The 26,984-nt window shown below is 42.8% G+C and overlaps 1 long non-coding RNA gene across 3 annotated transcripts in view; it reads right to left on the minus strand.

Moving 5' to 3' along the window:
* LOC132481836 (uncharacterized) overlaps positions 1 to 21,556 on the minus strand; it is a 174,673-nt gene extending 153,117 nt beyond the window's left edge. For all 3 annotated transcript variants that reach the window (XR_009530842.1, XR_009530841.1, XR_009530840.1), the window contains exons 1-2: positions 21,417 to 21,556; positions 2,503 to 2,597 (exon numbers count right to left, since the gene is read on the minus strand). This is a non-coding gene — a long non-coding RNA (uncharacterized LOC132481836). The remainder of the gene's footprint in view (positions 1 to 2,502; positions 2,598 to 21,416) is intronic.
* Positions 21,557 to 26,984: the final 5,428 nt, after the last annotated feature.

Below are 26,984 nucleotides of genomic sequence, written 5' to 3' on the forward strand. Positions count from 1 at the left end.
CACAGCAATGGCCTGACGCAGACTTTTCTCATGTAAGTCTGTGTTTTCCAACCTTGCTTACTCATCATCCTTGCTACAGAACTTTAGAAAATACAGTTCCTCAGGTGCCATCCTGAAATTCTTTCTTAATAGATCTGAAGTCGGTCAAGGAATTTGCAGCACCTTTAACCTGGGCCACGTGACTCGCCCTGGCCAGTGAAACTGAGCACTGGTGGCAAGAGCCAGCTGACACTCTGCCAGGCTCTCTTTTCTCTCCGCCATGACAACCAGTAGTATTCCAGCTAGAGGCTACTCTGTCACCTTGATGTCCCAGTGAACACAGGAGGGCACAGAGCCATGGGTGACCCACAATGAATACACGTTGCGAGTGAGAACTAAGCCTTCACTGTAGTAAGCCGTGAGATTTGGGGACCATTTGTTACAGCAGTAGAGCCAGTTCTATTAGGACTCAATCATTCCCAGAAGTGATTCTGATACACAACCATGATTGAGAATCACAGGTGTAAATGTACTTAAACACCACATACATATACACGTTTGTATGGGCAACGTTCGTAAGACAAAACATGTGCGTCCTGGGATGGTGATTTTCCTCCAGGCTTGGAGACTGCTGGGCGATACATGCAATTCTCATGAATGAACTTTCTATGGAAAACTACTCATCACGGCTAGTTACCTCTCCCTACCCCACCACTCCAAAAGATCTGTGAAAACACAATGGCTTCCTCTGAGGCTTTGTTCAGTTCTCTCTGAATATGAATTAATTCCTCATGGTTTTAAAAGGAATTTAAGAATGAATGGAACCAATTATTCCCTGCATTTTCTCCATCATATCCCTGCAGAAATGGGCCTTTCTAGACTCCAAATTGCCCTGGAAGAGGGAGACAGGAGAATCCGGCCTCATTTTGACCAATATGTTGGTTGTAGAACCAGGCTGAAAGGTATTTTTAAAGGCTAACCTCCTTCAGTTATCTAATAACTGTATTTCAATAAATGAAGGATTCATTAAAGTCACTGAAGAGCTGGCCTGGGCAAAATCACAAATAGACTCGTATCTCTTTGGCAGAAGAAAAGCACTTTGCCCTCACCATAGCTTTGGACAGTGACAAATGTATTGATTAAACATCATCGGCACGCTTGGAAACGCATGAACTTAGGTCGTCTCTCTCTGGGCCAGCACACTGGGCAGGGCGGCAGGCTGGGGCAGGACCAGAGGGCAAAGGAATAACGGTGCTGCCAGCAAAAACACAAGCTGGGTCAGCGTGAGTCACGCTCTCCCACCAGCTTCCTTCCTCCATCTTCTCTCCCCACCAGTGACCCTGGCTCTGTTACTTCCCTATTTTGCTCTGTGCGAGTTCCCGGACACACTCAGCCTACAACCAATAGCTTTGGCCGTTGATGTTTACAGGTGTCCCTGGAATGATTCTGCTTCTTGACAGCTAAACGGAAGGGCGGGCTGAGGCTGCAATGCGGTGAGAAGCTGGGGGGACCAGTGGAGCCCAAGAGCTGATTAATTCTGGGCTGCAGAGAAGGGTCCCCAGTGGAATACCTGATCCTGGCTAATCCTAAAAAAGGTCCCAAATGACCGATCAGACATAGGTTTTATATAGCAAATAACGCAGCAGAGGATTTCTACAGCAACTGAAACAACTTTTACCTTTTCTCATAGAACCAGTGCTCCCCTGACATGTATAGATTTTCACCCTAAAAGATGGAGCCAGATGCACCTATTCTTAGAACACAAACTTGGAAGTGGCCATTGTGGGGCACGATAGACATAAAACCAGCCACATGCATCCGTCTCATCAATTCCAGAACCTTTTGTGCTGTGCGGTCCAAACTATATTTCATGGCAACCTACTACGCCAAGTTCTGAATCTCATTCATTTCACTGAAAACATCTGAGAATTCTTTATGGATTTTGTGTATCATTCAGCTTGAAAACAACTCTTATTTGTTCCAATTTCAGCAATTCCCTGCTTTATTGTCACCCTAATCTGGGTTGGACGAATCAACCCTGACATGCTTGAGATAAAAATCAAACATAAATTGGCTGACTGGGCCTCTGGCTTGCACTTCATCTAACACAGCAAAAAAACGATTCCACCCTTGCAAAGGTCAGAAATTCTCTGACCTCTTGAGCAGAGAGAGGATCATCATAAATTCATTATTTGGAGCTTTTATTGACAAATGCATGTTTCTAGGTTCATTTAAGCACAATTTAAAAATTAAAGGGGGAAAAGGAAGTGGGAAAAGAAAAAGGGGTGATGTGTCACTTGTGTGAAAAAAACCAAGCAACTCTTAGAAATTCCAAAAGAAATTCTCAAAATAGCCAGAAAAGACAGAATTACTGTTATTCACATTTCTGCCTATTATCTCTAAAATGGTATTTGATGCTGTATCTCTTTGCTGTTCTTAGATCAAACTCTGATGGTTTTAAATAAATGTCTGCTTTTATTCTTCAGAGTCCACCCAAAGACTTTGTGAATTACTTGGACTTACATATTCATGGCAAAGGAAGGGGGCCTTTGTTTTTGTTTTCTTCTCTGGAGCAAGTCGCAAAGCAGAGAGAATCCTACGGTTGTTCCTGGACACGTCTTATTTCCAGGCATGACGGATGCGTGAAGAAGAAAGAAAAACATCAGTGTCTTTAAGTTTCAAGGAATTTCCATTAAATGAAATTTAAGCCAATATAAAAATGCAGGTTAGCAGGACTGGTATTTGTCTTTACCTTCCTTGGACTTGCATTAGATGCTAATTAGGTCAACTTTATCAGAGCTGGGGTGCGCTTCCATCATTAGATAATAGGAGGTCGGTTTCTACCCGCAAACAACATTTGTATGTGCACATACATAGAAATGTATATCATCAAAGGTTTCACTGGACATGCAGGACACACAAAGGGAGGAAATATGTGCTCTAAATATTAGGGTTTCTAAACCTAAAACAAATCTGAGTTAGGGATTTCCAGCTCTGGGGCAGGAACCTGAGAGATGGGGCGTCTGAGTGATTTTCCTGCACGGCGCACCTGGCATTGTTTTCTGTCATTGTAACCCAGCGCCAGGAGTAGTGAGCAGAGTGAAAACGGAGGCGTTGGGTTTCTGCAAAGAAATTTAATCGTAAGAGACATTGTATGCTAAGCACATCATCCTTCAAGCTCTCCTAATATAATACATCAGACAAAACACGTCAATTAAAATAATGTAACAAAACATGGAGGAAAGTAGCAAAGAGAAAATTGTTTGTGGTACTTCAGAGGTACCACATGGACCCCGAATTCCCCGGAGGATTTCCTGTATGGTAAAAATGCAGCGTGAGCAAACATGTTTTCCAGCTGCAAAGGCCAAATGCGGAGACTGATTAAGGGTTCTAGCTCTTCAAATAAAACACCAGGTGTTTACCTCAAACATTGCCTGGAAGAGACAAGTATAATTGGATGCCTAGAAATGAGACTAAAGGAGTTTAAACGTGAAGTAGAAAGCATCCATCCAGAATTGAGTACCCAGCACAGGGGATGCGAGTTTGACGTGGTGTCCGGCTCAGATTCTCCAGCACCCTCTGGGCATGAGGAAGGTCCCTGCAGGATGCCGACCCCAGTTCATGACAAGGGAGAAACACCTGCCATCTCACCCCATCCTGCACCTCTAAACCTGGCTCTTTGGAAATTCAGTTTTTCATACTTCAGAAAAGAAGGGAACGCTAAGTCACATCTGATGGTGATAAAATTTTCTTCCACAGAAGATACTCTTCTCAGTGTGCTATTCATTTAAAGGGCATCAGGCCAAGCCATTTCTAAAGGTGCAGCCTCCCAGACAAAAAAGGAGAGAAGGGATTCACTTTTCTTGAACATTTCTATTAAGGAAATGGTTTCTCTTTGCTTGCAAAGTTGGGGATTTGAGTCATTAAGTACACTGTTCTGCCTGCTTTTTAAGGGAATTCAAGAGAATGTGCTAAAAAGAATACGAATGTCGGACCTTGTTAAAGTTGTGGGGATGACAGGTTCTGGAAATAAGAACTGCAAAAACTGTGACTTTCTGCACACTGGCCGTGAATACTGTAGTAATTTCATCTAATGATGAAAGTCTATGGAGATACAACCAAAACAGCAAGGGAGAGACATGGGCATTTAGTTTCCTGAGTGGGATAATTAATCTGGGGCTGGGATCACTGCCGAGTCAGGCTGATAGGTGGTGCAGAAATGATTCCTTGTTACTTTCACAAGCACATTAATGGACCAAGTCCTTGTGAACCTAGTGGCTGCATTATAAACTGTGCTGTTCTAATAAATCCACATTTGAGGCTACTAATTTTTTCCAAATGATAAATTGGCTTTTGCATCAGTGAGGATGGTCAGGATCATAAATCAGATAATTCAATTTTCAACTAGGGATGTTAACGATGGATATGCCAACAGAATTTTCAAAGAGAGCTAGAGCAACCATTAAGTCCAATCGTCTGCCTCGAGGAAGTAAATGTCTAACAGTTTTCAATGTCTTCCTTTTTTCTTTCTGTTTTTTGTCTACTTTATGTTTATTTTTTTGTAGTTTCTTTATATTTGGCTTTTTTTTAGTCCACTCAAGCCTGATTTTTAAGATCTCTCTCATGATATTTAACAGACATTACTTGACCTCTTATTTGCTAGTCCCTGCCCTCAAGCTCCCTATGGTGCTCAAGTGTATTTCTATTTCTGACTCCACTAATATATAATAAAGCTCTAAAGGACAGGGGTAGTATTATACTCGTCTCTAAACCCCAACGCTAGGTGTAATGCCTGCCCTCTATCAGAACCTCATCAAAGTTTTTCCGATAATTTTTCTAGTAAAAATTACCAAAGAACTTTTGCAGGAATGAATACAAGATGCACCAACATATAATTCAGTGAAACACTTTGGAAACTGATCTTTTCACAGTTTAGTTTCTCACAGTAAAAAATTCTAAAGCATGTCAAAAATATCATCTACAAAAAGAAACATTCTCTATATTTTAGTAAAAGAAAATGAGGTGGTATTAGCTGTTTGTAATCCACAGCAGCATATATGAAAAGTGAAAAATTCAGCAACCCCCATATCCTGGGTGGAGACAGAAGAGGCCCTTATAGGGAATGATTTTAAAACATGTAAATGAAGTTCCTTGGCCAACCATTTTTCTCACAGGTGACTACAGAAGATTTTTGAAAAGAGGAAGGGAAATATGTGAAACACAAAGGAGAGGAAACCCAGATCTGTGCCCCCAAGGGGAGTGGGACACAGAGAAGAGCAAGGGTGCTGAGACCAGGATGTAGAGCCACCCGGACCAGATGGCCACCAAAGGCAAACGTGGCCCTCTCTTCATGTTGCCTGCCTGCCCTTTGTCTAGTGATGTTATTGAGAGGATTACACGGGCCTCCAAAGTTTTTTGGTGTCTCTCAGGCCTTTGTTTTCTTTCATAGTCATTTTGCAATGTATGGAGGCAATACAAAAAGATACTAGAAGAGTTACCTTAATGAATCTCCACTACCATTCCCTAACATCTATAGCTATGAAAACCCGTCACTTCCTGGATGCATTTGGGAGGTTGATTGGTTTGGGCTGAAACTAACTCATTTCTACCACACAGGTGTTTGATTGATTGCAGCTTCCCTTGCACCAGTCTACCTTCACCCAATGGGTAAATTTGCATTTTGTTTTAGTTTGCTGAACCCATCTGTGATCTTAGCATTCTGTGGGCAAAACTATAAACACCCAGCTCTTAACCGTGTAAGATAAGAAGGTAAGAATATCAGAGAAGAAAGAAGAGGAAGAGGAAGAAGAAGGGAGGGAGGGAGGGAAAAGAGAAAGGATAACTTTATCCACTTTTACTCCCAGGAAGCAGTATTATTAGAAATGGAAATTATTAAAGAAGATGCATTAAGTAATTGCTGTGATTTAGAAAGCCACAAAGTTTAGATGCTGATTTAAAACACATCTCTACTGTCAAAAGAATGTAAGATTCAGAAGATTATAGTACATATAAAAATTCTCATTCTACTCTGCTTGGTCAGATAAAGGCAAGGATCTCGACTTTGGTCTTATTGGAGTGGTCAGTCTTATTATGTGTGACCAATGAGGGTGAAATGGCCCCAAGTTTCCACCTTTCCTTTCTCTATTTGCAGGAGGTGTGTGTAATGGGAAGAGGCTGAGACCACAGTAAAAAACCTAGTATTTATAGACTGGATGGACAAGGCTCTCTCTCTGGGTGATCTTTAAATAGCTGTGCTTATAGCCATGATCGGAGAGGCAGTCGAACCCCCTTCCAGGTCTCCACCGTTCACTATTTCTGCTTTTAGTAACTTGTGGAGACTTGAGTGGTGTAGAGCCTTATCTTTCTTTGATTCATAAGCGGGTGCTTGCCAACAAGCATCACAGGTATCTAGTTGTGTAACCTGTCAACAATGACTCTGATCAAACTTGTACTTGATAAGAGCATTTCCCCCCGAGAAAACCGTAATTCCAAAAGACACGTGCACCCCAATGTTCACTGCAGCTCTATTTACAATAGCCAGGACATGGAAGCCACCTAAATGTCCATAGACAGATGAATGGATAAAGAAGATATGGCACATATATACAATGGAATATTACTCAACCGTAAGAAGGGACGAAATCATGCCACTTGCAGCAGCATGGATGGACCTACAGAGTGAAGTCAGTAAGAGAAAAACAAATATCATATATTAACACATATATGTGGAATCTAGAAAAATGGTACAGATGAACCTATTTGCAAAGCAGAAACAGAGACACAGTCGTAGAGAACAAACGTATGGACACCAAGGCGGGAAAGAGGGGGTGGAATGAATTGGGAGATTGGGACTGACACATACACACTACTATGTATAAAATAGATAACTAATGAGAACCTGCTGTATAGCACAAGGAACTCAGCTCGGTGCTCTGTGGTGACCTAGATGGGTGGGATGGAGGGTGGCAGGGAGGTCCATACGGGAGGGGATACGTGGGTACGTATAGCTGAATGACTTTGCTGTACAGCAGAAACTAACACAACATTGTAAAGCAAGTACGCTCCAATTTTTTTTAAAAAGCCTTTTCCTTTTGTTTTTCTTTAACCCTTTCTGAACCAGACAAGGTGTGCTCCAGGAGTTCCCGCTTTCATAGTGGAGACGGGGAGCCTGCAATGCTGTCTCCTCAGCCCTTGGGCTAGGTTTTCGGTCTAGAGCAGCGGTCCTCAACCCGGGGCAGTTTTGCCCCCAGAGGACATCTGACAATGTCTGGAGACATCTGTGTTTGTCACAACTGGGAGAGATGCTCCTGGAATCGAGTGCGAAGAGGCCAGGGACGCTGCTAAACATTTTACAAAGCTCTTTTGGGTTCCTGGACCCGTTTCCAGCGTGTGCACATGGAGGCTTCCCCACATCAACAAGAAATTCTCAGACACCAACAGCGTGTCCGAGAATTCACCTCAACTCTGACACTGTCTACGTGGAGAGTATCAGTTGCCACAGGTAAAGGGCTCAGTCCGACAAGACCACCCTCCACTTCAAACACCCATCACAAGCCCAGGTTGTTACCTGTGCTTCCGAACAGCTAAGCTACAACTGGAGGTTCCAATGACCCCCTCGACTCAGGACGCTAATCTCAAGTCCAGGTTGTCACGTGTACTTCTGACCGTCTGGCTATAAATCAGAGTTTCCCACGGCCTCTCCTTGGGTTTGATTAACTTGCTAGAATGACTCACAGAACTCAGGAATCCTGTTTACTCACTAGATTATCAACTTATTTTGAAGAATATTAAAGGATACAAATCAACAACCAGATGAAGAGACACACAGGGCGAGGTCCTGAACAATGGAGTTTCTGTCCTTGTGGAGTTTGGGGCCTGGCAGGGTGGCAATATGGAAGTGTACTGGTTCCCTAACCTGGAAGCTCTCTGAATCCCCTCCTTTTGGGTTTTTATGGAAGCGTCATTACCTAGGCATTGTAAAAATAATAATAATAATAATAATAATAATAATAATAATAATAAACAGAAACCTCAATTGAATAGAGTTGAGAGACCAGAAGAGGGAGCTCTCACGCCCTGAGAACTTTTGAAATCCCCAAACTTAATTTCCTTAAAACCGAATTAGGGGGCATCCCTGGTGGCGCGTGGTTAAGAATCACCTGCCAGTGCAGGGGACACAGGTTCGAGCCCTGGTCCGGCAAGATCCCACATGCCATGGAGCAGCTAAGCCCGTGCATCACAACTACTGAGCCTGTGCTCTAGAGCCCGCGAGCCACAACTACTGAGCCCACGTGCCACAACTACTGAAGCCCGCGCGCCTAGAGCCCGTGCTCCGCAACAAAAGAAGCCACCACAATGAGAAGCCCGCGCACCTCAACGAAGAGTGGCCCCTGCTCGCCGCAACTAGAGAAAGCCCATGCGCAGCAACGAAGATCCAATGCAGCCAAAAATAAATTAATTAATTTTAAAAAAACCAAATTAGACTGAATAGCTCAAATTTCCAGAATTGAGAGGAATTCTTGTTTCAAATGGTTTTTTTGAGGCTTCCCAATGTTATCAGGAATCTAAAATTGCCTCTCAGCATATATCCAGAAAAGACAAAAACTCTAATTCGAAAAGATACATGAAACCCAATGTTCATAGTAGCACTATTTACAACAGCCAAGACAGGGAAGCAACCTAAATGCCCATCGACAGATGAATGGATGGGAATATATACAGAGAAGATGTGAGATATATAGATACATACACATACATACACATACATATACACACACACACACATATATGAAATAATACTCAGCCATAAAAAAGAATGAAATAATGCCAGTTGCAGCAACATGGATGGACCTAGAGATGATCATACTAAGTGAAGTCAGTCAGAAAGAGAAAGACAAATACCATATGATACCACTTACATGTGGAATCTAAAAAAAATGATAGAAATGAACTTATTTACAATCCAGAAATAGACTCAAAGACACAGAAAACAAGCTTACGGATACCAAAGGGAAAAGGGTGGGGAGGGATAAATTAGGAGTTTGGGATTAACAGATACACACTACTACATACAAAATAGATAAGCAACAAGGTCCTACTGTGGAGCACAGGGAACTATATTCAATATCTTGTAATAACCTATCATGGAAAGGAAAAAGAATACATATATATACTGAATCACTTTGCCATACACCTGAAACTAACACAGCATTGTAAATCTACTATACTTCAATTAAAAATAACAAAATTGTCTCTCTGCAAAATAAGATTTTAAGGTTAACTGAGGCAAACAAATGACTAGAGAAATGTAAAATGGCGCCCAAATCCTCACGCTCTTCTTCCTGGGCTTCTCTGTGGCAGGCTCTGCCTCCGGCACCCTCTTCCTCCCTCCCTTCTGTGCTGCCCAGGCCTCCACTATACCCTCAAGTCCCCCATACTCTCTTGTCAAACTTCCCTTTTACTCTGAAACTCACCCTCCCTTCCTCTGAACATGTCAGAAGATGTCCCTTTAAAATTAAGCCTTCTGAGGATCTGGAAGCTAAACCCTTCATTTCTTATATTCCCTGGACTAAAACTGAGTTGTGAGCCACAAAGATTTTCCCAAAGTAACTGAAGATCTTCACAGATGTGCTGAGGAATTTAATACAGTCACGCAAACTTATCAACCTGGTTTCTCTGACTTATATCCGCTGTTCATATACTTGTCAGTAAAGGCCAGGCCCAGCATTGGATGAAAACCTCTAAGTGGGAAAGTTCAGAAAGGTGTCTAGAATTACACCTGGGAGACAAGCCCGCCAACGTAGTATATGATCAGGGCAATCACTAGGCAACTTCATGGAGAAATTCCTAGGGCTTTTCCAAAGCCTGTGGATCAGAACAAAATTCAGGCTTGCACACAAAAATCTGGTGAATCTGCTCATGGCTATTACAATCAACTCCAGATTGTCTTTAAAGGAAATTCTGGTCTTCCTCCAGATGTTGATTCCACCTGAGTAGCTTTTAACTCTATGTTTACTAATGGGCTGAACCGGGACTTTCCCCTTCTAGTAATCAGGACCAGGATGGAAAGGCAAACTATGTCCACTCCGGATCTCGTTAATCTGACAAACCAGCTCTCTCGCACTGCAGATGAGTCACGTCCAAGGAAGACCACTAAAATTCTTAATTTTCAACTCCAGCAAATGAAGGCTCCTCAACAAGACCAAAACCCTCCTAGTTTCTGCTATTATGGCAAAGAGCCAGGGCTTTGGAAAAGAGACTGTTACAAAGTTAAGTGCTCTGGACGCTTTGAGCTCTCTAACCAGCCTTTCCAACATCCTCCCAATTCTCAGTGATGGGGGTCTTCCCAATCCTCCCTCTTAATGGCCTTGGGGAAGCATTTCTCCAGATTGGGGATGAACTGCCCAGTCCTAATTGACACCGGAGCTACACGCTTGGTGCTTGACCCCACTACTACAAAGCCCCTGCCTCGGAGTATGAAAACAGTTCCAACAGTGGGATCTCTAATGAACTTCAAGAGGGTCCTGTCTCTGAACTTATTCCCTTATGTTTAGGCCCTTTGAGGGATACATACCGTTTTCTCATTAGTTCCCCTTCCCCAATGCATTTACTAGGCTGAGACTTCTTAGAGAAGCATCATGCTGGGATTTCTTTCTCCCAAAAGGGGGAAATAATCATAGAACTTGACAGTCGTCATCAAGATAACCCACCAGGTGAACTGAATGACCCTTTGACGTCTTTTATTTGTTCCACCTCTGATGGAACTAGAGCAGATTCTGGAAACACTGACCATTTGTCTCTATTCAATCAGCTACCACTTTTCTGCGGGCAAAATCTCCAACTGATGTCGGGAAAACCCATGGGACAACTCCAATCAAAATTAAAATCGACCCCTCAAAACTTCTTCCCAGAATTAATCAATACCCTAGAAGTAAAGAAACCCTCCAAGACATAAAGCCCATAAATATGAAATGACAAGGCTCAAGGCCTCATTATCACTTTCACTAGCCCCTGTAAACTCCTTTTTACCGGCGAGAAAACACAAGGTACTGGGCTTCCCTGGTGGCGCAGTGGTTCAGAGTCCGCCTGCCGATGCAGGGGACACAGGTTCATGCCCCGGTCCGGGAGGATCCCACATGCCGCGGAGCAGCTGGGCCCGTGAGCCATGGCCGCTAAGCCTGCGCGTCCGGAGCCTGTGCTCCGCAACGGGAGAGGCCACAACAGTGAGAGGCCCGCGTACCACAAAAAAAGAAAAAAAAGAAAAAGAAAAAAAAAAAAAAAAAAAGACAACACAAAGTACCAAGGGTGGAGGTTTGCTCAAGACCTCCAAGCAATAAACATTGTTAACCCTTGACACCCTGTTATTCCTAACCCTCATACATTATGTTACTAACATCCATTCCCACCAGAAGTCAGTTCTTTACTGTAATTGATTCATGCAGTGTATTCTTTTGTGTTCCAGTTGATGAAGCTATAGCCAGTACCTTTTTGCGTTCACTTGGAAAGAAAAAGAATTCACCTGGACAGTACGGCCTCAGCATCCTACTGAGAGTTCTTATTTCTCGCAAATCCTGAAGGCTGATCTGGATGACATAAAGTTCCCCAGAGGCTCTACTTTGTCACAATACGTGGATGATCTGCTTCCTTGCTCTCCTTCTCAAGCCTCCTCACAGGAAGACAGCATCCACTTGCTAAAACTTTTCGCCTTAAAGGGACATAAGTTTGCCAAAGAAAAACTGCAGTTTGCCCAAACCCAGGTTCAGTATTTAGGGCATCTGATATCAGAACAAAGGCTACACCTAGATCCAGATAGGCTTCATGGGATCCTCAGCTTCCCCAAACCCCAAACCAAGCACCAACCGCAAGGTTTTCTCTGGCTAGCTGGTTACTGCGAAAACTCAATTCCAAATTCCTTTCTTATGATCAAACGTCTGTATGTTTTACTCAACAATAACAACCTGGACCCAATTTAATGGGATGAACTGGATGGCACAGCCTTCAAGGCCTTAAAGGAGAGTTTGACGAACCCACCTGCCTTTGGGTATCCTAATCGGCAGATTCCCGCTTTTCCTTTTTGTGTATGAGAAGGAAGGGAATGCCCTCGAAGTACTCACCCAAGAACATGGGGACCACCATGGACCCATAGGATATTGTGGCCCAAAACTGGACCCTGTGGCATGGGGATACCCCTCTTACCCTAGAGCTATTATGGCCACTGCACTTTTGGTTAAAGCCAGAAAATCATGGTTGGATCCCCTTTAACCATTTTTGTACCACATGCAGAAGATCTCCTGAATTCTCATCACGCTCCACATTTCTCAGTCAGGCGTCTCACCTCCTGTGAAGTCCTTCTGTTAACTGTTCCTCACGTAACTCTTACACTGTAATAACCTTAACCCAATTACTTTTCTCCCTCCTGTCACAGATGAAGTCCCTCATGACTACTTAGCCCCAATGGAGCACCTCCTGACCCAGGATGGATCTATAGGAAATTCCACTGGGTAACAATGACTTCTCATGGTTCACTGATGGTTCTTATTTAAAAGGTGACAATGGTGAACATTGTGCTGGGTATATTATTACAAATCCTTTTGATGTTGGGGCAACATCTTTACCTATGGCTACTTTGGCCCAACAACCTGAATTACACACAGGCTTGTACTTTAGCCCAGGACAAAACTGCCAATATTTATACTAATAGTAGATACGCTTTTGGAGTAGCTCACGATTTTGGAATGTTATGGGAGCAATGTGGTTTCCTTACTTCTAAAGTAAGTAAAATTTATGGGACTTCCCTGGTGGCACAGTGGTTAAGAATCCGCCTGCCAATGTAGGGGACATGGGTTCAAGCCCTGGTCCGGGAAGATGCCACATGCCGCGGAGCAACTAAGCCTGTGCGCTATAACTACTGAGCCTGTGCTCTAGAGCCTGCGAGCCACAACTACTGAAGCCCACGTGCCTAGAGCCCGTGCTCCACAAGAGAAACCACTGCAATGAGAAGCCCGTGCACCACAACGAAGAGTAGCCCCCGTGCGCCACAACTAGAGAAAGCGCGTGCGCAGCAACAAAGACCCAACTCAGCCAAAAACAAAATAAATAAATTAAAAATAAAATAAAATAAAATAAAGTAAGTAAAATTTAAAATGGTCTCCACGCTCAGGAATTAATGAATGCAGTACTTTTACCTGCTGTTTAGCTATTATTAAGATTCCAGGGCATTCTAAACCTGACTCTCTGGAAGCTAAGGGAAATCACCTTGCTGATACTTCTGCAAGAAATGCCGCTCTTAACGGGATGAACGGCAGCCAAACCTCTGGCATGGTCCTAGGGATTTATCCCCAGATGATCATTTAGAAAAACTGGCTAGAAAGGCCCAACAATTGGCTTCAGAAAAGGAAAAACAAGATTGGAAGTTTAGCAATCACTGGTTTGATAAAAAGAGAAAGCTCTGGTTTGAACCAGATAACAACCCAGTCCTACCAGAGACTCTAAAATTCCCACTTCTCACCACCCTACATGCATTAAGCCATTGGTCTGCTAACAAAATGACAGCCTTCATGACTCAGCATTGGTGGGGAAACATTAACAAGGCCACAAAAATTGCCTACTGCACTGGTCTTACTTGTTCGACGTACAACCCAGGGAAGTCTGTTCGTACTACTCCCAGACATTTGAAACTTCCTAATGGACCATTCGAAGCCTGGCAAACGGATTTCATACAACTTCCTCCACCTAATGGATATAAATATGTTTTAGTCATGGTCTGTATGTTTTCACACTAGACTGAAGTCTCCCTTGCAGAAAGGCTACCGCCTCTTCGGTGGGTAAAGTCCTTTTGGAAAAGATTATCCCCACCTGGGGAACTCCTCTCGAATTTCACGTTTATCCAGGAACCTGTTTTTACTGGCCAGGTACTTCAACAACTGTGCTGTTTGGCTGGTTTTACAACACGTTCACTGTGCTTACCATCCTCAGTGCTCTGGTTTAGCTGACCACGCTAATGGCATTATTAAGACTCAAACTGGCAACATTTGTAGACGCCCTCCAAACACCTTGGCTGAAAGCACTGCCACTGGTCCTTCTAAATCTCAGATCCACCCCTTCTGGAACTCAGAAACTCTCACCCTTTGCAACAGTTGCAGGATGCCCAATGCACTCGGCTCCTGCTTCTTTTGACCCACAACTGTTAAAAGAAGAGATACTCCAGTATTGAAAAGGCATCATTGCTTCTATAAAAATAACGATGCCTGGGCTTCCCTGGTGGCGCAGTGGTTGAGAATCTGCCTGCAAATGCAGGGGCCACGGGTTCGAGCCCTGGTCTGGGAGGATCCCACATGCCGCGGAGCAGCTAGGCCCGTGAGCCACAACTACTGAGCCTGCGCGTCTGGAGCCTGTGCTCCGCAACAAGAGAGGCCGCGATGGTGAGAGGCCCGCGCACCGCAATGAAGAGCGGCCCCCGCTCGCCACAGCTGGAGAAAGCCCTCGCACAGAAACGAAGAGCCAACACAGCAAAACTAAATAAATTAATTTTAAAAAATAATGATGCTTTAACCTAAATGTCCATCGATAGATGAATGGATAAAGATGTGGTGTATATAAACAATGGAATATTACTCAGCCATAAAAAAGAAGGAAATAATGCCATTTGCAGCATCATGGATGGACCTAGAGATGATCATACTAACTGAAGTAAGTCAGACACAGACAAATATCATATGATATCGCTCACATGGGGAATCTAAAAAAAATGATACAAATGAACTTGTTTATAAAACAGGAATAGACCCACAGACATAGAAAACAAACTTATGGTTATCAAAGGGGAAAGGGGGAGGGATAAATTAGGAGTTTGGGATTAACATATACACACCACTATATATAAAATAAACAACAAAGACCTACTGTATAGCACAGAGAACTATACTCAATATTTTGTAATAGCCTATAAGGGAAAAGAATCCGAAAAAGAATATAGATATAAAACCGAATCACTTTGCTGCACACCTGAAACTAACACAACATTGTAAATCAACTATACTTCAATTAAAAAATAAATAACGATCCTTTGGTAAAGCAATCTTTCCACAGTGTGCCCTTGGGAGAAGACCTTAAGCATCATACATAGTTTGCAACCTGAAGATTTTGTCTATTGGAAAAGACACCATCAGAAGAAAACTCTCTTCAACCTCACTGGAAAGGCCCTTATCGAGTACTGCTAACAAACTCTTGTGCCATCAAACTCCAGGCAATAGACTCTTGAATTCACGTGACACACAGAAAGAAATTGCCAAACCCTGACTGGATCTGCACATTATCTGGTGACCTGAAAGTAAAGATTTCCCAGAAATGAAGCAGATGACATATGACGATACAGCTTTCCCAAGATAGCTGGACCAGGCCTTTTAGAATTCTGTCACCCAATCTTTGACGATGACATAACGCTTCAGATGATCTCCAGTGTCCACGATCTTGATAACAGAGACTTTAGATTAACAAATACCTGAGAGTTCTCCCTCCTACCCCTCCACGTAACTCAAATGTGAACTTAATAGGTTTCCACTCTGTACACTTTCTCTCCAATAGGAGACTTCACATCCAAGAAAGGTCCTTCCTGACGCTGAGGAAAAAAAGCCTCTGAATCTAGAAAACCTGACTTTTGATCAGCAATGCTTTCAGAGATGGACCTTGATCAAAGAAGGAAATCTAAAAACTGAATAAACAGAAACGTCACATAAATAGAACTGGGAGCCCAGAAGTGGGAGCTGTCACGCCCTGTGACTACAGCAGAGCCCAACACAAAGAAGAAAGACTCTTCTTCTTTCCTGGCAAGGACTCAGCCAGTGAAAAGCCATGGATTCTTTGTTTGCTATAGCCATCCCAACTTCCTTTTCCTCCCTATAAAAATGTTCTCCTTCCCTTGCCTGCACACAGCTTGCTATGGTTGCAGACTGAATTGCAACTCTCTGCTGATTCCGAATAAACCCATCTTTGCTAGAGAAATTTCTGGAAGTCTATTTGTTTCAGGTCAACAACACAATTGATTAACTCATTGGCCACTGGTGATTGATTCAACCCCCAGCCCCTCTCCCCTCCCCAGAAATCAGAGGGTGGGACTGAAATTTCCAACCCTTTAATCAAGGTTGATTCCCCTGGCAACAAGCCCCCATCCTTAGGTGCTTTCCAAAAGTCACCTCATTAATATAAACCCTACTGTGGTGGAAAGGGGCTTGTTATGAATTACAAGACAACCATTTTTCCTCTATGGCTCTGAAATTCCAGTTTTCTGGAACTGAGGAGAAGCAGCCAAATATTGTAACAAAAGATACTCCCACTGTTCTTTTCACTCAAGAAATTCCAAGGATTTGGGGAGCTGTGAGTCAAGAATTGTGGATGAAGACCAAATATATGAGAAATATATTTTAGTCATCTGAATGACCAAATATGCATATATTTCTTATAAATCACAGTATCACCAATACTCAGAATAGCTTCCACCACAAAGAATTAACCAGCCCCAAATGTCGATAGTGCTAAAGTTGCGAAAACTTGGTCTAAAGAGTAAGTAAGAACCCATGCATGGGGGAAACTTAAATATGGTTTTAGAGCGATATGCAAAGTCGGGCAATCAATTTCTAGGCAGATAATTGTCAGGGTTCAGGCAGAAGACAGAAGGCCAACTGAAATGCTGAAATTCAAGGAGGTTTTAATCGGGGTGATGCTATCACACACACCCTGGGATTTCTGTGCCATGTTTTGTACATACCAGCTCCCCCAGTTTTTTTACTCACAAACAGCTCCTACCTCTCTCGGTCAAAAAACTGCCCTGAGATGACTGGAACCTGCGTGACCCACAGAAAGGAGCATGGGGAGCTCCTTTCTGGAGCTCCGGAAGCTTCTGGAATTCTGGAAGAATTCACATCACCTTGGAGCTGCTCTACACCAATGACTCATGGGTACAGGAATAGAAGACCCCCAGGTCACCTTCCTGGTATCTAACTCCTCTGAGGTGTAGAGGCTCCAGAGCTGGCTCCACAATTTCCTTCCATGGGGCTTGGCTGGATACCACACCCTCACGGGCCCCCCTCAGCCCGGGCCCACATCCCCTCTGCCCTTTAATGGGTTTTTCCTCAAAACCACCTTTACATGAATCCTCATCTCTGGCTCCACCTCTTGGAAACCTAACCCAAGACAGAGATGACTTATAAGGATGGACTGGGTCTTGTGAAGTCTCAAAGGCCAGTGCCATGTCCCCAACTCCCCACCCGGATCACCACCCCAGCAGAGGTTCTGGAAAAGAAGATGAGAAAGCAGGTGGATGGATGGGTACAACCACTAAGGGGAAGAGTATGGCGGTTCCTTCAAAAACTAAAAATAGAGCTATCATATGATCCAGCAATCCCACTCCTGGGCATACACCCTGAGAAAACCATACTTTGAAAAGATACGTGCACCCCAATGTTCATTGCAGCACTCTTTACAATAGCCAAGACATGGAAGCAGCCTATCCAGGACAGACGAAAGGATAAAGAAGATGCGGTACATATATACAATGGAATATTACTCAGCCATGAAAAAGAAGGAAATAATGCCATTTGCAGCAACATGGATGGACCTAGAGTTGATCATGCTAAGTGAAGTAAGTCAGACACAGACAAATATCCTATGATATCACTCATGTGTGGAATCTAATTTTTAAAAATTATACAAATGAACTTATTTATAAAACAGAAACAGACTCACAGATGTTTTTCATACTTTATTTTTAATAAATTTACTTATTTTATTTACTTTTGGCTGCATTGGGTCTTTGTTGGTGCGCACGGGCTTTCTATAGTTGCAGCGAGCAGGGGCTACTCTTTGCTGCGGTGTGCGGGCTTCTCGTTGCGGTGGCTTCTCTTGTTGAGGACCATGGGCTCTAGGTGCATGGGCTTCAGTAGTTGTGGCACACGGGCTCAGCAGTTGTGGCGCACGGGCTTAGTTGCTTCGCGGCACGTGGGATCTTCCCGAACCAGGGCTCAAACCCGTCTCCCCTGCACTGGCAAGAGGATTCTTAACCACTGTGCCACCAGGGAAGTCCCAGACTTAACAGATTTTGAAAACAAACTACAGCTACCAAAGAGGAAACATGGGGGAAGGGATAAATTAGGAGCTTGGGATTAACATATACACACTACTACATATAAAATAGATAATCAACGAGGACCTACTGTATAGCACAGGGAACTCTACTCAGTATTCTGTAATAACCTATATGGGTTACGAATCTGAAAAAGAATGAACATATGTATATGTATAACTGAATCACTTTGCTATACCTGAAACTAACACAACATTGTAAATCAACTATACTCCAACAAAATATATATTAAAAAAAGAAAAAGAGGGCTTCCCTGGTGGCGCAGTGGGTGAGAGTCCGCCTGCCGATGCAGGGGACACGGGTTCGTGCCCCGGTCCGGGAAGATCCCACATGCCGTGGAGCGGCTGGGCCCGTGAGCCATGGCCGCTGAGCCTGCGCGTCTGGAGCCTGTGCTCCGCAGCGGGAGAGGCCACAGCAGTGAGAGGCCCGCGTACCGAAAAAAAAAAAAAAAAAAAAAAGAAAGCAGCTGGATGGACTCTGGGGAGGGCTCTCTGGTTGGGGGAAGTGAGTCAGTGATGAACAGGAGCAGTTCCGCCACAGGTGGCCAACAGGAGGCGCTGCAAGTTTTGGAGGTCATCAGGAGATTGCACTCTAAAGGCCAACGGCCTCCCAGCCAGCCCGGCGGCCTTGAGTGCAGGGGAGTGCTGAACACTGGCTCAGCCCCAGGTGCCATGTGCTGGGGAGAATAGCCACGCCCAGGACAGCAGAACTGAACTGTGGGAAGAAGTTGGTGGCACCACCCCCACCCCCCACCGACTCATCGGCTGCTCCCAGGGCAGAGACCATAGCCTCTTTTCTTTGTATGCTCTAGCACCCAGCACAGGGTCAAGCTATGATAAACGCCCAGTGGATGTGTGTTGGGTGAACTCATTAATTAACTATCAGGGAGCAAGCTGGGAGCAGCTGATGTGGCGGCCCCCGTGATCCCCACCTCCTGGTGTTCACGCTTTGTGTAATCCCCTCCGGTTGAGTGTGGGCAGGACCTGTGACATGCATCTAACTAACAGAAAGGTGAGATTCAATGTGGTAAAGGTGACAGGAGGTACGTGCTTACGTGTACATGATTACATAATCGGAGCCCCATCTTACTGGAGTCTCCCTCTCTCTTCTTTCTGGCTTGCAAGAGGCAAGCTGCCACGTTGAGAGCTGCTGGTGGGAAGGGTTGATTGGCTGGGTGTCCAACCCAGGGAGAAACTGGGGCCTCGGTCTGACACCCAGCCAGGAACTGAATGCTGTCAACAATTTGAGTGAGCTGAGAAGGGAACCCTGAACCTCAGATAAGACTGCCACCCTGTCCAACACCCTGATCTCAGCCTTGCAGAGGACCCAACTAAGCCTCGCCAGGAGATAAAAAATGTGCATTGTTTTAGGTTGATAAGTTTGTGGTAATACTGTTGCATGGCAATAGATAGCTAATATAATTGAGCAATGATAAGTTCAGCTGTGCCTGCTTGACATGAACCATAAACACCCACGGAGGGGTTGTGCTGTCCTGAGCCCAGCACAAAGTACATGCTCAGTCTTGTTTTTCCCGGAGAAGCAGAAAATGGGAAAGATGATCTGATTCATCCACCATTTTCCATGTACACTGACTGGTCCTTAAATACGAAAGAGGGACGAACTCTCCCCTTGTTTCTTCCATCTTCATCACTGCTTCTCACCTTTGGGCCAATGGCCACGCCAAAATGTGCCAAAACTCATTTCAGCCATTTCACCCAGACTGGGCTAACTCAGCCCCATTTATAGGGGGTACGATTTACAGATACAATTTTTACAATTTCATATGGACTTTAAAATACAAAAGAAGTGGGAGAAAGAATATCCTGGCAGATGAAACTTCATTGGCTGTTAGAAGCATAGAGTGCTAGAAATGAATTGGATTCCAGAGATTATGGGTCTAAAACTCTCACCTCACAAAATAGAAAACTAGATCAAGAGAGGAGAAAGATTCAGGATCACACAGGTAGATACCTGGTAGGACACCAGTTTTTCGCTCCAGTCTGTCATTCCATCACATTCCTGTCCTTCAAAATTCAGGGTAGAGACCTCTTCAATCTCTGTCATTTTACGACCTAAGAATTTTCCCAAGTATTATGCCTAATCTGAAAGTGAAACCATGTGTAATCACACTTCACCTGCCTTCAGTAATCAAGGTTGTTTTAATTGTTGCTACAAACGACTTGCATGTCCTCCAAGCAGCAGGTAGCCTGAACAATGTTTGCCCAAATTGTTTTCCAGGAACTTGGAGTCAGCTGTGTCTAGTTTGAGCTGAGCTGGTTAAGACTGGATAGGACCACCGACCCTCCAACTGGGCATGCGCGAGTGTCTGCTCAGTGATGTTTTGACATCCGAGGGCCAGAAACGCCACCCTCAGATCGTGCTGAGCACCTCCATTTTTGAAAGTGCAGAATTCTGTAGTTTAGTTACGCCTGCGCAGAAAAACAATCACTGTACCCTTTTCCAATCACCTTTCCCGGCGCTCCCCATACCTCAGACCGCCCTGCTTTTTTATTCATTATCCCATAAATACTCCGAGCCCCTCCCCTTCGGAAAGGCGGATAGGAGACTTGTTTTCTTGTCTCCTCTCGTCTGCCTTGCGAATAAACACTCTCTTTGTTGCAAACCTCAGCATCTCACCATTTTGGCTTGCTGCAAGTTATGCAGAATGAACCTGGTTCGATAACAAAAGGAATCCTTCCCTCTTTTTATAATCTCTTAAACATTCAGCAGTCCAAAACTCTGCCGAAATCCTGGAGAAGAATCCTGTGAGATGGCTATGGCTCTGCCTTTACCAGGAAAATTTACTCAGGTCAGGTTCCCACTTTAAATTATGCTTAAAATAGCAGAAGTTAAAGACGGGCTTAATGCTGGGTAAGCTCCATCTTCTGTTGGGCTGGTTTTGCCTTGACCTTTGGACTCACAACATGTCATCCTTCTTTGTCCAAAGCTGTCATTGGGCAGGTTTTTTTTCCCACAAAATGGGGGTTCTCTAAGGTTGGATAGCATTTCAATGCTCCGTAATGGGGGTCATTACACACTTTTAAGACTCAAATAGCCTCACTGCCTCCTGGTTGGCTGTTTAAAAACACAAAGGGTTGGCAGAGTTTAGGCGAATTGCTCACATTTGGGGTTTTTATGTATAATTTTTAGACATATGAAAGACAAAATAAGGTGCAAAACCCCTTTCATAACAGGCCCCATCTGCTGCAAGGAAAAATATTGTTATCATGTGTGAAAATTCAACTACATGGTAAGGGGGAAATCAGAGCGTAATCTAAAAGTAAAAAAGATCACATGTTACCTTAAACTCCATCTCTTACTGTCTCCTCCAGTTCATTCCGGTGTAAGATACACAGAGCAGGCCTGCAGCTCTCTGCAACTGCGGCACCAAACATAGCATTTGTTTTTAATCACGGAAGACTTGATTTTCATCCATTTAAAGCCGAGGGTAACCACGAACTTATGTGGGAGTTCAGAGCGAGGCTAGAGATGCCCTAGACCCGCCCCCAAGAGAATGTGGTTGGTCTGGGCTTTGGGCTCGGGTGAATTGCTTTCACCTGCCCAGTGTCCGCTGGTTGACGCTGACTCAGGCTGCCAGCAACTTCTGCCAGGGCGCTGAAGCCAGCTAACCCAGCGTCTCAGCTGTGAGATCTCGCAGGCCTCTGCTTCCTTGATGTTTCCAGCGCTACAAGGTCTCTGCTTCACTGCCGAATTTATTCTTTTGACCCTCCCTGAGAGGAGGTGGAACAGTGACTTAAGGCCAGCAGGATTTGAAAAGGTAAACTGTGATTTACAAATCGCCAAGTTGAGAGATTTATCAGAGTTCGCCAATGCAGTCTGCTTCTAAGGTCATCTTCAAAATATTGATGTTGAAGAGCTGTTTTCCATCTCAGTAAAATGCTAAGTGTCTAGAGCGATGTTCTGGGCAGGCTTTTATCTTAGGGGAAAATAATGTAGCATTAAATGGTACCACCATTTATCTAAGTGTTCAAAACAGGAAGCTCCCGAGCCTTCCAAGCCCAATGAGTCCAAAGTTCTGTTGTTTCAACAATTTTTCTTTTTTATTGTGCTTATTACTGAGCGAACACGAGACAATATTTATGCTACATGTTTTTTAAATCATTATAAAATATATCCCTGTGTTTGCATCGCTGCATTAATTCAAGAAAAATGAACATTACTATTATTTTTTCCCCTACGTGCCCCACCTCAAACCCACTCCCTTTTCCAAGGTATCTCAACCTCAGCATTTGCTGCAGAAGGCTGTCCTGTGCATTGCAGAATGTTCATCAGCATCCCTGGCTTCTACCCATTAGAATGCCAATAGCACCTCCCCAGACAAGAAAACCAAATATGTTTCCAGATATCGCCACATGTCCCCTGGAAGCCAACTGAAATGCTATCCAATCTTAGAATCACCCCTGTTTGAGAACCACTGCTCTAGAGGTAAAGCTCATCCTGAATTTTGGGTTTATTGTTTGTTGCTGATAGTTTTTATCACTTGTATTTGTATAAATGTTACTTAGGTTTGCATTTTTTTTAAGTCTTATAAATCTAAGTGTTTAGGAAAATATATCCAAAACTTACAATTAAGGAAAAAGGATGCATTGAATCTACTGATGAACTGGTAGACATCTGGAATCTTTATACTATTGAGGTTTCTGGCAGTTCAAAATATGTCCAAAAACTCTTGGACATTCCCTTCAAAAGATAAACTATTTCTCCCTCCCTTGAGTATGGGCTTGACATAGTGACTTGTTTCAAATAACTAGAAAAAAGCAGAAGTGACTTCAGAGACTCTCTCTTTTTTGGATCTCTCTCTCCCGGGGAAGCCAGCTGTCAAGTTGCCACTTGGAAAGACCCGTGTGGTGAGCAACTGATGCCTCCAGCCAACAGCCAGTTAGGGACTGATGCCTCCTGCAAACAGCCATGTAAGTGAGCTCAGAAGTGGATCCTCTACCCTAGTCAAGCTCCCAGATCACACCACATTCCCCCAACTGACATCTTGACTGCAACTTCACAAAAGACCCGAGCCAGAACCACACAGCTAATCTGCTCCTGAGTACCTGAACTACAGGAACTGTGAGATAATAAATGTTTGCTTTTATACCTCTTATTTTTATACCACTTATACTAAGTGTGGGATAATTTGTTATGCGCCAAGAGATAACTAATACATGTGTTCATTTCTATGAATATGACTCTCCATTTTTTTAATCCTCTTTAATGACATTCAACAACTCTTTATTATTTCCATAAAGCTCTGTGAAAATTATCCCTAAATACTTTAAAATTTTGATGTAATTTTTTTCCTTTTCTGTTTGTTACTGGTGAAATCAAACAGCACTAATTTTGTGTGTTTATCTCGTATTCAGCGTTTCCAAACACTTGTCTGCAAATGACCTGGCGTTTTCTATGTAGATAATCATATTATCTGTGAATAATGAGAGTTCTTTTTTCAATTCCTATAGTAATTTTCCTGGCCAGTATCTCTAATACAATGATGAATAGAACTATTGACAGCAAGAAATTTTCTTACACATGATTTTAAAAGGAATACATTTAACAAGTCATCATTATGTGTGAAATTTGCTATAATCTCTTTGTGATTATTCTTTACAAAATGTCAAGGAAGTTTTGTTCTAATCCTTGTTTACCAAGATTTTTATCGTGAATATTGCATTTTATTAAAAGCCTTATATACATCTATTGATGTGATTATATATTTCTCCATGTCCTTAATTAATAACATTGATTTTTTCTCTTATTAAAAAAATCTTACATTCCTGAACTAGACATTAATTTCTAAACCAACTGTGTCTTACTTTTGGAAGCAGAAATGAGGGTTTAAGACTTAACCACCACTCCACCCTGACCCGGGAGGGATGGATTGGGAGTTTGGGATCAACAGAGGCAAACTATTACGTATAGAATAAACAACAAGGTCCTACTGTGTAGGGAACTACATTCAATATCCTGTGATAAACCATAATGGGAAAGAATATGAAAAAGAATGTATATATATGTAAAACTGAATCACTTTGCTGTACAGCAGACATTAACACAACATTGTACATCAACTATATTTCAATCAAATAAATTTATAAAAAGACTTAACCCCCACCCCCACCCAAAGTGGTTAACCTATCCAATATGATTATAACCTTCAGCAAGCAGAGAAATATAAGTGATTTTGGGGTTTACATATACCTATCAAACAATTGTATTCATTATTGTGATCCTGAGCAATACTTTAAAAGGGAATTAGCTACAAGGCATTCTGGAGAAGGCAAAACTATGAAGACAGTAAAAAGATCAGTGGTTTCCAGGGCCTAGTAGGGAAGGGAGCAATGAACAGGCAGGACACAGAGGACTTTTAGGGCAGGGAAAACAGTCCGTATGATATTATAAAGGTAGATACGTGTCATTATATATTTGTCAAAACCATAGACTATACCACACCTAGAGTGAACCCTAACGTAAACTGTGGAGTTTGGGTGATGATGATGTGTCAATATAAGTTCATCAGTTGTAACAAAGATACCACTCTGGTGGGAATGTCAAGGAGGCTGTCCACGTATGGAAGCAGGGGGTATGTGTGAACTTTCTATAATTTCCAATCAGTTTTGCTGTGAACCTAAAACTGCTATTAAAAATAGTTCTCTGTGTGTGTGTGTGTGTGTGTGTGTGTGTGTGTGTGTGTCTTTTAAAGGGAGGGGTGGGTTTGGTTGTTTCATGTTGGAACTGCATACTGGAGTGATTCATGGGCCCTGGGTTTATCTTTAGAATTGACAAATACTGAAACATGCTTAAAACATGCTTTTACACATTTTTTTTTTACTTTGCAAATGATGGAAGGGGTGGAGGGGAAGGGGAGGGAAGGAGGGGTGTAAACAGTTTTGAATATTACATTTCTATGGTTTGAAACTTTCATACTACATTATTACTGGAAAATATTCATGTTTGCAAAAGCCTTGTTCGGCTTAAATTTGTACTGCTTTGTTTTTTCAAGAAAACAAAACCAGCTGTAAACAACCCACTCAATGCCACAGATGGGCTAATGTTGCCAGATTTTGTGATACTGTGCACTTGAAATTATTTCTTGAGATTACAATCAAAGTCTTTTTTTTAAGTAGTAGGTATTTTTTAATATATATGTATTTTTTTTATTTTTTTATTTTTTGGCTGTGCCAGGTCTTAGTTGTGGCACGCAGTCCAGCGGGTAAGACTCCTTGCTCCCAATGTAGGGGGCCCAGGTTCGACCCCTGGTCAGGGAACTAGATCCCGCATGCATGCCACAACTAAGTGTCCATGTGCCGCAAAAAAAGTAAGTCTTTCAGATGATCTGTTTACTCACTTTTTCTCTATCCTGCTTCTTGCTCTTAGTGAAAGTGAGATATCCCAACCCACAATTTATTGGATTCTGGTTGTTCATTTATTGAGTCCGTAACACATGTAAGGCACCACGCTAAATGCTGTGTTCAGCCCTTCAAGAATGAACTAGAAGACCTCCTCAGAAGTTTAACAACCTGCACTGCCATTTGAACAACATTTTACTCACAGTCTCAAGCCAAAGAAACTATCTGGCAATGCTAACAACAATGCCAGATTCTGTTCTCTGTATAGATGTCACTTACGAAAACAAAAAGAATATTTCTTGTAAAGTAACAAATATGAATATTTTTCTTCTAGAGGAAAACTATGAAAAGACTTTTAAAAAACATCTTGGCTCAAAAGAGAATGAATTAGATACCCATCTTTTTAGAAACCCAGCTAGATTAAAAATAAGTAACTTCTTTCTGATTTAAGATTGGGAACATCATTTGGTATCCAATTGTGAAACTTATCGTGCCTTGAGGATTCAAGGGATTTCATGAGAGTCTCAAAGTGGTTGTCTCCAGAGAAGTCAAAAGTTTTTTTGGTTTTAAAAAACTCATGAAACAGAAACTTTGTCTGGTTTGAGAGTCAGTCAGAGTGCTTTCATGAGACAGCTGTGAAACACTGTTCCTGTGTTGTGGAAACGTCTACACTTGGGGCTGCTTTCACATCAAGGCAATCAAGCAGTAAAAGCCTAGAGGCATCCCAGAGTTTTTCCAGGGAGTGTTTCATATCTTGATCCACTGAGGCTTCCCTTCCTGCTATTAGGTAAATATTATATTGTTTTTAAAGAAAGGACAGAAACAAAGTATGATAGATTTAAGATTGTTTCATTCTTTTCCAGCATATTTGCTTGAGTGTGAAGAAACTAGTCAAGAAACAACGTAAAATGCTTGGTAAATTTTCACCACAGTTTCCTTAAAGCAGAGGGAAAAAACTATGTAAAGAACTCCTTGTCAAAGGATATTTAGAGAGCTGTGGAAGAAAGACTGTGTGGTTTGAAGGAGACAGTCCAAGATTCATTAAAACTTTGGACCTCAGTTGCCTTATCTGTGTATTAGGTATAACAAGGACTTCTCTGAGAGGCAGGATTAAATAAAATTGCCTATATGAAAACGTCTAGCATAGTGTCTGCCTTACAACAGAAGTTTTTAAAATGTTAATTTTTTTGAAAGGACAAAATACCCATGAGAAATACCAACTGCTGTTCCCATTGCCATGAGAAGGAGGGCCTGGGGAAAATCTGGACATTCTTGGATTTCTATCTTTAATACTATTTTACTCAGTTAGTCTATGTCTATCTTCCTAAGAGGAATAAGAAGTTGTATTTATTAGGGCATTTTCCATGGCAAGTGAGAGAAACCCAGCGCCATCTAGGTTAAGTAAAAGGGTGATAACTGGCTCATATAACTGGCAAGTCCATGCGTGCATCTGGCTTCAGGCACAGGGTCTCAAATGTGGTCAATTCTTTGCTTCCCCATCTCTCAGCTCC

The sequence above is a fragment of the Mesoplodon densirostris genome, chromosome X (assembly GCF_025265405.1).
Source record: "Mesoplodon densirostris isolate mMesDen1 chromosome X, mMesDen1 primary haplotype, whole genome shotgun sequence".
NCBI lineage: Eukaryota > Metazoa > Chordata > Mammalia > Artiodactyla > Ziphiidae > Mesoplodon > Mesoplodon densirostris.